The sequence below is a fragment of the Dipodomys merriami genome, unplaced genomic scaffold, assembly GCF_024711535.1.
Source record: "Dipodomys merriami isolate MVZ:Mamm:240054 unplaced genomic scaffold, mDipMer1.0.p SCAF_322, whole genome shotgun sequence".
Taxonomy (NCBI): Eukaryota; Metazoa; Chordata; class Mammalia; order Rodentia; family Heteromyidae; genus Dipodomys; species Dipodomys merriami.
The window spans coordinates 118121-128490 of NW_027204738.1; the positions used below are offsets into that span (position 1 = coordinate 118121).

At 60.3% G+C, this 10370-nt stretch overlaps 1 long non-coding RNA gene across 1 annotated transcript; it reads left to right on the plus strand.

Annotated features, from left to right (window-relative positions):
• Positions 1-680: 680 nt before the first annotated feature.
• Positions 681-7181, plus strand: LOC138841543 (uncharacterized). The gene is made up of 5 exons (XR_011376460.1): positions 681-839; positions 3831-3956; positions 4110-4413; positions 5966-6101; positions 7017-7181. It is a non-coding gene; the product is annotated as an uncharacterized lncRNA (long non-coding RNA).
• Positions 7182-10370: the final 3189 nt, after the last annotated feature.

The window sequence follows — 10370 nt, forward strand, 5'->3', positions numbered from 1 at the left end:
ACACTTGCCCGTCTGTCTGTCTGTCTGTCTGTCTGTCTGTCTGTCTGTCTGTCTGTCAGCCTCCCCTTCCGAACTTCTAAGTGCCTGTAAAAGTTGGGAGTGCAGCAGTAAGGACCTTCAACTTCTCTCCCAGGGAGATCTCAAAATGCAAGAGGAAAAATGATACAATGAAACATTCCAAAGTGCTTAGTTTGCACTTGCTAAGTTTATTTAAACCGTCCACAGAGGGCTCATTTCATGAAAAGCCCTGGTGTACCCGGAGCTCCAGGGCCGGGAGGCTAGCCCCTGTATTTGGCAAGATCAGGCAGTGGCTGGGGACCAGCTACAAAGGTTGAGGGGAGGGCCCGGCCCTACCAGGTGCCATGGATGGGATGATGCACTCTGCATGCGGTGCGCTGCCCACTTACCACCATCTGAGGCAGGTCATGCCGCACACAGGGACGGAGGCAAGGAGACAGAGGAGTGCGGAAGAGAGAGAGAGAGGAGGTAGGGAGCCAAAGGAGGAGGTGCCAGAGAGAGAGAGAGAGAGAGAGAGAGCGAGAGAGAGAGAGAGAGAGAGAGAGAGAGAGAGAGAGAGAGAGAGAGAGAGAGAGAGAGCGAGTGAGCGCACTGCCTTGCTGGCCGGGCATCCATGCTGTGGGGCTCAGGGAGCTGGAATGTGCGAGGTCTCTCCCAGGCCCCCAGCCACTGTCGGGGACATGAAGTCTACGTCTACGGATGGCTGCCAGATTGATTGCTTTTGGACATCCTCAAGAAAGAGGGTTGAGCACCCCACCACGGTCCTCATCCTGGGAGATGGAATTCATGGTCCCTGCTCCTGGAAGGCAGCAGCTGTCCAGGTAAGCCCCGGGGCAGTCCTGGGCTCTAGGCACTTGCCTGCCACACCCCAGCTCCTTGTCTGTCTCCAGGGAGCTGGGCTCAGGGAGAAGCTGGTCCCTTGGTGTAGTGTCCAGGCTTTGAGGCTCAGTGTTCTGCCCTTGGTGGGGACAAGGAGACCCAGAAAGAGAGGGAGGTACCAGCGAGGCTTTGGTGCTGCCTCCTCTGAGAGTTTGCAGCAGATTTCTTCACTGGGTAAGAGTGGAAGGTTTTATCTTGTTCTGTTGGTGCAAAATTGAGCAACTACTGGAAAAAAGTGACTGGGTTGCTGAGATTTGTTTTTTCTTCACTGTCTGCTTCTAGATCAGGTGTGAGTGTATATGTGTGGCATGTGTGTGCGCGAATGTGTGTGTGTGTGTGTGGGTCACAAAGGGTGACCAGGTACTGGTTATGGGATCATGGTTCTGGCCTGGCAGGAGGTGCTGCGTGGGGGCGGGGCAGGACCTCTGCCATCTTCTCTTGGTGAATGGGGCAGCTTGTGCCGGGGCCTCCTGGGCACCGCGAGCCCATGCCCGCTGATCTACCTGCTTGGGAGACATACTTCTTTATATGCCCATATGGACCTGCTAAGCTATGGAATGTAAAGAAGTATGTATTTCAGGCCAGGAGCTCTCTCACCAGACCTAGGGGCAGTTTGTGTCCGTGGGGGGTTGCCTGAGTGGGTGGACCGACGCGCCGTCTGTGGCGGGGTGAGGGCCGGGCGAGGCTGCCCGAGAGGGACTGGCGTGTCCCTGCCGGCATTGTTCCGCCACTTTGCCTGTGTCAGCAGGTGGAAACGCTCATCAGACATTAAATATTCAGCGTGCTGACTGCGGCAGAGGAAGGAGGCCCTCCGGCAGGCATGGGGTCCCGTCCGGGCCCAGCAGGGGCTGGGGGCATGAGGGGGCCCGGGCCCGGGCCTGGAGGCACTGCTGAAAGAGGCGATCCCCGGCAGACAGAGCCGTGTGGGATGGGACAGGAGACCATGCAGGCCACAGGCTGGAAAGCAAAGGGTCCTGAAGGGCCGTGCTCTGAGCTTGTGGGGGGGGGAGGGGACAGATGGAGGGCCACGTGTCTGAGGGCCACGTGTCTGAGGCCCTTGAGACAGGAGAGCTTCCCCCCCCCCCCCGTGGCCCCTGGGCAGCCAGGGCCAGAGCAAGGTGGAGGACATTGGGTAGGGAGTGCTCTGGGCAGACATGGCCCTGGTCTCGGGAGGCCTGTGCCCCCAGGTCCTCTGTCCGTGGTAGGGTACCAAGGCAAAGCGAGCAAAGGAGCTGGGCAGCCCCGAGCCTGCGGCGCATCCTGATGCCAGGGCTACTTGGCGGCGTGAGGGCCCCAGGCTCACTCCCGCAGCCCCAGTAGCGCTCGCTCTCCATTTTTACCAAATCCATCTCAAGGAGTTTTTGCTGTGCTAGCCGGCGAGGTTCCTGCGGGGACCCTGGCCTCTGCATCTCTGCGGCTCACTGGATCCGCCAGTGAAGAGGGTTGGGCCGACACCCTCTGGGCCCAGGAAATGAGGATGGGGCCTGGACGGATCCAGAAGTCTTCCCACAGTCCTTGGCTGTCCAGATGCAGCGCGAGGCTCTGGGGTGGCCGGCGGGCCTGGGCTGCCCGGCCTCGCCCCCGGGGTCAGCGTGGGGGCTGTCTGTGGCCTGGCTGGAGCCTGGGCCCTGGCGCAGCCAGCGCCTGCACAGTGCGCTCTTCCACAGGCAGGGCTGTTTCCTGTGTGTCAGCTTTGCTTCCCGGCGGCCCCTGGAGCAGCAGCCGGCGCTGTGGCGCAGGTGTCCCGCTTGTCCTGTACCCTGGCCTTTGGCAGGAAGGAGATGGGGGCCCAGCCCCCGCCAGCTGTGCACACTGGGTCTGGGGCAGCCAGGTTTCCCGAGTGGCTGAGGCCCGCCAAGGGTCCTCAGACGGAGGGACTCGGGGGTGCGTCTTATCTCCTAGGTGGCTTCTACCCGGAGTCCCCAGTTGACTAATGGAGGGGATGGGGTCTCTGAGTTAGGGTCTCCCTGATTTTCAATAGACTTCCTTCTGGAAGCTGTGTTCTCTCCTGACCTCCGACCACACAAGAAGGGCGTGGCAGGGGGTGGTGGTTCTGCCCTTGGCCTCACCTCCTTTTGGCTGATGCTCCCGAGGGGTCAGTGCCCAGCACCCCCGGAAGGTCACCTCGGCCCCCCTCGCTTGCAGCTCTGGCCACAGGGAGGGAAGGAGCCAGGTCTGCACCCACAGAGGCCGCCCGAAGCCACAGACGCACCACTGTCTTCCGCAAGACGTGTGTGTCGTACATTAAAGCTTTATTGCAGGATGTGGGGTTTAAATAAAAGCATTAGTGTTTTGGAATTAGGTTTGACTGAACAGTAAAACTAGAGGGTTTGCAGGGAGCTTACCACCACCTCCGTGGCTATAAATCACCTCCGGTCTCTCAATCTGATGAATTAAAAATGAGCGCTGTGTGGACACCCAGCCCCTCTCCCCGGTGTGTGTCCCTGAGGGCCACTTCCCTGGTGACACTCAGCACCCATGGGCAAGATGTCCCGTGCATGAAATGCCAAATCCTTTCTCAGCAAAGGGTGAAGGAGGGCCCCAAAGCCAGCGTGGCAGGTGGGCACTCGGAGGGCGAAGGAGGGGCCCCAAAGCCAGCATGGCAGGTGGGCACTCGGAGTCTTTGGGCCTTTGCAAAGTGGGTCAAGGTGGACCAGAGGGGGGCCTGCCTGCTCCAGAGCATCGCAGACGCAGCCCAGGGACGGGGTAAAGGAGCCTGGATGTGGCTGGTGCAGGTCAGAGCGAATGCCCTTCTCTGAGACTCACCTGCCGGCCTGGGCCTGGGGATGGGGGGGGGGGGAGGGCGGGGGAAGGGCGGGGTAAGGGCTGGGGGAGGGATCGCATCTCTGAGGAACCATCATGCTCCTTTCTCTGAGCAGGAACTTTGGGAGACTCTGAGTATTTAGAACATTCTGGAAATGTTTGTGCTGCAGGAATGGAATAGTTACCTGGACCATGTTGGAGGAGTGGTAGCTGCATGAATCGTGGAGTTTCTGAATCCAGGGACAAAACTGGTTGCATGTTTTTATCGTGCGACCACAGACCCAAAACAGCCCCAGGTGAGGGCTCAGGTGTGAGGGAGGCCGGCTCTGAGGGCGCGGTGGGGCTTCTGGGGAGGGAAAGCGGGGCGGGGCGGGGCGGGCACAGGGCGCGTGTGTGCATGCGTGCACTCGCGTACGTGTGAGATGAACGATCTTTGGTTTTGTGGCCAGGTGACCGAGTGAGTCGCAGTGTCCTTTTAGAGAGGAGCCGCTGGTAAGCGGTGCCATCTCACGTGCAGTGGAGCCCTGCCCTGCACGGGCGTTTGGGAGCGGCATGGGCTGGCGAGGTGTTCGCGGGGTGCCCACACTCTCATTTAGAACTCTGTGCCGCATGAGGAAAACGTTGCATCCGAGGAGAAGCTGCCGCTCCCTGCGCGCAGCGTGAACACAGGATGGGGGAAGCTGCTGCAGCTCAAGGCCTCAAAGTGTGCACAGCTGGTCTTGCTCTCCTCACCCCTAATATCCTAACTGAAATGTGAGTGAGGCCAGGCAACCTTCTGGTCTGGGGCATGGGGGAGGCGCAGGGGGTGGTGAGGCAGGGGGTAGTGATGTTCATGGCGGACACCTTAGTGCAAAGGCTGAACAGCTGCCTGGGAGGCCTTGTGCTGACCCCAGGCTCGGCTGGGGGCCTGACGCCCGTGGGCAGGGCAGGGTGGAGCGGGGTGGGGCGCTCTCCTCAGTTGGCTCCTCTGGAGGGTGGTATGTGCCAGCCACGGAGGCTAGGGCAGAAGTCATTGACATTTTGAGGGATTCTGGCCTCATCCACTGCTCTTGGCCGGCTAGCGGCCTCCGCCCGGTGCCCTGGGCACGTCACACCCAGGAGAGTTGGGCACTGCTTTCAGGAAGGGCTGGTGTCTGCAGCTCCTGCGTCTGGGCGACCTGAGCTCGGTGCTTGCCAGGGAGAAGGCGCTGTCAGTGTCCCGGGTCCAGGCTGGGTCTGGCTCTGGGAAGGAGGGAGGGAGGGGCCGCGGCTGCAGTGGCGGCAGAGTGCAGGCTGCTGCAGAGTGCTGCCTTGCTGCAGAGCGCCGCAGCGCATGCAGGCCTGCGTCTCAAGGGCAGGGCTGAGAAGCCACTTCCAGCAGCCTCTCAGATCCCAGTCCCAGAGAGCTTCCCACAATGCGGCCGCCACAAAGGCTGTGAAGTGGGGCTGAAGCCCAGGTTCGTGGTGGTGCAGCCGGGGCTCTAGGCCAGGTTTCTGCGCAGGACGCCTGCGTTGAGGGCGGCCGTGGCTGATGGAGGTGACAGAGGCCCTGCGTGCACGGAGAGTCCCGTGTCCAGCCAGGGAGCACAGAGGGCAGGAGGCCTCGGCGCAGGAGTGCAGGTGCAGAGGTCACAGGCTATTTCCTAGCCGGAGAGGACCCCAAAAGGGAGCTTTGTGCCCGTGGCTCCCGACTTGAGGCCAAAGCACCGGCTTGGTCAGACACATGCCCAGGAGCGATGCGTGTGGAGGACAGATTTGGGGGACATCGACTCGGAGTATTTTTAACTTCAGGGAGGAGAGACGGCAGCTGTCCCGGGGGCTCCATGGGGCCTTCGTGAGGCTGAAGGACACCCAGGACAGATGTGTGCCTGGGCCCCGGCCCCCTGGCAGGCCCACATGGTCTTGGTCATGCCCAGATATGGCCACAGGGCCGCTTGTGTCTCCCCAGCCATCTGCATGCCACAGCTGGTATAAATAGTCGGAGTTCTCAGCTGTCCTGCTGGAGAAGCTGAGCTTGGGGGACTTGGGCCTATGGAGGTCAGAAGCCCCTGGGCCCCACCCACAAAGTGCAGCTGTAGCTGCCCAGGCCCCGGCCCTGCTCTGAGCGAGCTCCGCATTCTGCCTCTCCTTCCCCTTACCTGCCTCTCCCCAGACGCCAAGCCCGAAGCCCTGTGGTCCCTTCTCAAGGACACATAGGCCTGTGTTCACTAAAGGAGTCCAGTCCATGGGCAGGGCGGGGGCTGCAGGGTCCCGCCTCCACTGGCCAGTCCGCGGAAGGGGCCCTGCCCGTTCACCCCTCTGACGCGTCCTCACCTCCTCACACCAGATTCGGCAGACAGTACAGCGATGCTTTCCCTTCCAGAAGAATCCGCATTTCCTCCCTCACCTTGAGCCCCAGAAGTGAACCGCAAACACTTAGGCCCAAGGGAGCTTGGAAGATGGCCAGTGAGCCAAAGCGTCAGGTACCCAGCTCAAGTCCCAGTCTCACATCTAAAAAAGGAAAGAAGGGGGGGAGAGAGAGGGAGGGAGGGAGAGAGCCCTGAGGCAGGTGTTCTGAACAAGGCTGTGTCTGCATGCTCACCTGCACAGAGGGGGCGAGAACTCGGCAATAGAAGCTAGAGTCCCAGGTCCTCCCCGGCCAGGTGTTCTGAGACCCACAGGGGCCCTCAGTCCTCAGCTCCAATAGCTGGCATTGTCCCTGAGCTCTGACCTCTGAGCTCTGGCAGCTGGGAGGTCCGTCTGCAGGTGGACAGGGTGAGGTGCACGTGGGAACCCCATGGCTCTGCTAGCCCCCATCCCACCCCACAGCAGGGGTTCCAAGACCCCTGGCCGCCAGGCGGCTTTAAGCTCTCAGGACACGCCAGGCCTGGACAGGCCAGCCACTCACTGCTCCAGGGCTGCCCCTGCTCCGGGGCTGCCCCTTCTTTGACCTCAGGGCTCTGGGACACAAAGTTTCTTCTTTAAATGGAAGCCTTATCTTGAGATAATAAGCATTATCTTTGAGACAGATAATATAATCTGTCTTGTCACTTTTTGCAAAGAACAGCAACAAAACCCCAACAAGACAGCCTCGAATCCCGTGCCCCCCCCTCCCCTCAGCCCTGTCCCACCGTCTGCTTGCGGTGAAATCCATCCTCAGAAAGGACCCCATCAATTTACTACACTCCCGTTGACAAGTTTATTAAAAACCCGGGCACCTCTGTATTAAACTTTTATCAGTGTTGAGAAAAAAAATAGAGTTTTTGAACAGACACAGAAGTTATAGATTGGGGTGGAACGGGTCTTGTTGGCATTTGCAACAGTGTTGCTGATAATAAGAAACAAAGCTGCTTTGGCAGGGTCCCTGCGGCCCAGCAAGATTTTCTTTTGCCTTTTAGTCATGAATCTTCCTGGAGACCGCCCTGTGGGGTTTGGTGTCTCACGCGGGACCCCAGAAGAATCCTGGGATGCCCCCACCCCAGGCTGCTCACACACATGGGGTAAATCATAATTCTTTGCTATCAACTTTAATAATTAACCAAAATGTGGCATTAAAAATTAATTTCATGGCAAATCTGAGTGCTAATAGGTGATGTTAGTGTGGAGAAGTATTTGGTTATCGATGTTTAAATTTTGATACTAAGAGACACAAAAGCACTCAGGATGCAGGAGGTGGACACGGGGCTCTGAGGTACCATCCACTGGGGTGGCCGGTGGGCCAGTGGACGGGCCGGGCTTGGGCGCTCGGTGTCTGTGTCCGGGGCTCTGGGTTGCTGGGAGGACTTGGGCTGGAGGTGCAGCCCTGCTCGGCTCTCAGCTACGCGGGCGGCTGGTGGGTATGACTCAGTGCTGGTTGTTCTTGAGCAGAGACTGAGGTCCTGAAGGATACTGGCCATTGTGCCATTGTGCTGGGTGAGTGGTGCCGTGCCCTGGAGCTGGCCCTGTGGTTTCTGCCTTGTGTCCTGGCGGGCTGACGGGCAGGATGGGAGAAAGCCCTCCCCGGCTCTGCCCAGACAGGTGGCCGGGGCCCTGCTGAGCTGTGACCGGCATCAGCTGACTGGCATTCACATCCCTGGATGTCAAGCCCATGTGCCTGTGGCCCCCACTGGAGAAACTGAGGCCCAGAGAGCGTCAGTCCCAAAGAACTTCCAGCTTGGCGGGAGGGGGGGGGAGGGTTTACTCCAGAGCCCAGGGTCACCGCTGTCATGAAGACTTGGGAACAGCTGACGCAGAGATTGGAGTGAGTTGAATTCAGAGCGTGCTTGCTGCGTCTGACATCTGGGCTTCCTTGTAGGAGTTCAGGAGGGGTCCAGGAGGCCCTCACCAAGGGCAGGGTGGTTTCCTGGCTGAGGTGGTGGCTGTTGCCCTGGCCCAGGCCTTCCTGCTCCCCTCCTCCAGTGTCACCCCATTAGGCCTTGTAGGACGGGGCTGGCCTGCGTGCCTGCGGCCTGCTGCGGTGGGTGTGTCCCGGCCGGCTCTCCCGGCTCCGTCTCTGTCTCCGTCGTTATTTGCTCCAATTATAACTAATTGGACACAAACTACATTTTCACAGCCTCTAATTTTCCATTGATTTTTACAAGGCTGGGGTGTTTTCGGCAGCACATGCCTGCATCCAGTATCAGTTGCTGTTTGAAAATGCTGAGTGTACTTCCCGTGCGATGTCTCCATCAGCAGATGTTTTAAAACCTATTTAACTGTGTGGTCCACAAAATGCACAAGCGGTGGTAGCTATGGCCTTCTCCTCTCTGCGCCCAGGGATGAGAGAGGCCAAGGAAACTGGCTCCAGGGCTCAGCCCAGCTGTGCTGTCCCAGCAGTGTCGCGCTCACCAGCAGTGCGTGGCGTCTCCTCCCCAGGCCCGGCACCAAGTCCTCCTGCCCTGGCTCAGCGATGGATGGGGCATGCATTGCTCGGGGCTGGCCCCAGGCCGGGGGTGGGGGGGCGGGCTGAGGTGGGGTTTGCCGGCCAGGCTGCTCTCTGCTGCCGGACCTTCTATTGTCCTGGGGCAGGCAGGGGTGGCTGATGTGGCGAGGGGCTGGTGAGGCCTGGCAGGGTGACAGCCTCTCCTGGAAGGAGGGCCTGAGAATGGGGAAGCCTTCCCAGGGGAGGCAAGCGCCGCGGAGCCCCCGCCGGTGGGCGGCGGCCCGTGGGGCCTGTGAGGTATTAGTGTCCTATCCTTTTCTGGAGGAAAAGAAGATTATACTTGTAAACATGTTGCAGACCTGCACGGCTCCAGATGGTGGTCGAGGCTCTTGGGTGCACAAAGCCTGCCATCCAGTGAACAACCCACGGGGGTAGCTGCCACCCCCCTTTGGAGGTCTGGGCACCACACGGGGTACGCAGCTTCCTTGCTCTCCCAAAGCTGGGGGCACTTCCTTCAAACCCCAAAGCCAGGGGCAAACCACCTACTCAGCGCAAAATGATGGGCCTGTGCTTGGACAGGCTGTGTGGGTAAAGGGTCACAGCCTGGCCCTGTACTACCCTGGGACAGCAGCTCAAGGAGACGTGTCTGGGCTGGGCCTGGGCAGGGCACCGCCAGTCCGGTGTCCTCCTCCCTGTAGGGTGAAGTGGGTGGCAGCCATGCCGGGGAACTTGGTGCTGCTCAGTGAACCCCAACGGTCGCGGTGCCCGGCAGCCGGCGCCAGGCCCAGGCATCACGTGGACTTGTGCTGTCCAGTGGCCCTGGCATCTGTGGATGGTGACGGACGTATTGACAGAGTCTGGAGTGGGTGTTTGGGGACGCCTTCTTCGTGGTACCAATTCCTGCCTGGAGCCAGGGCAGGCTGGATGGGACCCATCTGAGGGGTGCTGGTGCAGCCCAGACAGGAGAGGGGGTTTGGTGAGGAAGCAAAGATTGGTTTGTTTTTTGGGGGGAGTTCCCCCTCCAGACCCAGTGATGTTGAGACGGGAATCTGAGGCTTCGCTGGGGAGAAAGGGAACCCTAGTGCCCACCACACAGGGTGGTGTCCACCATGCAGGGCATCCCCGGGCCGTACCCCCTGCGTGGGGAATCCCCCCTCTGCAGGACAAAGCCCCCAGTGTTGGGCATGGCCGCTGTCCTGTGGTGTCTGAGCTTCGCCCTCCCTGAGGGAGAAGGCACCCCGGTGTCCTGACTGCCCCCTCCCCCACGGCCGCCACAGGCTTGGGACCAGATACAAAGTAGGCTCATTCCTTTGCATATCAAATCTTAGGCTCCACTGGGGTGGAGATGGTGGGCAAATGCAGGCTGGGGTGAGGCTGAGCCGGCTTCATCAGAGGCTTGAAGGGCCGAGGAGCGCCGGGTGGAGGCTGGCGTCCAGAGCTGCTCTCTGTCTCTGGTGGCCGGACAATGCTGGGAGGCCAGAGCCCAGGCTGTGGCTCGGGGAAATGGAGGCGGCTGACCTTGCAGCAAGTTCTGATCTTTCCGGAGATGTTCTGCCGCAGGGATGGTTGGGGAAGGCAGCTGTGGGCTCTGTCTGGAGCTAGCATGGTAGAGGTCAAGGGAGTTGCCCGGCCCAGCGGCCCTGGATGGCAAGGTCATGACAGCTGCTGCCCAGGGCCAGAAGGGCCTCAGCACCCGTCCCTGGGCACGAGAAAGGGGGACAGGGAGAGCGGGCGCAGCCGGTGGGCAGGCTCTGCCGCCTCGCAGTGTGAGCAAGGGCACGATGTCCACCCAGCATGCTCCCCGAGGGCCGTGGTACACAGGGACATCGCGTCCCTGGTACTGCTGAAGCAACCTCTTCTCGTCACCCCGATGAGTGACGTCACAGGAAAG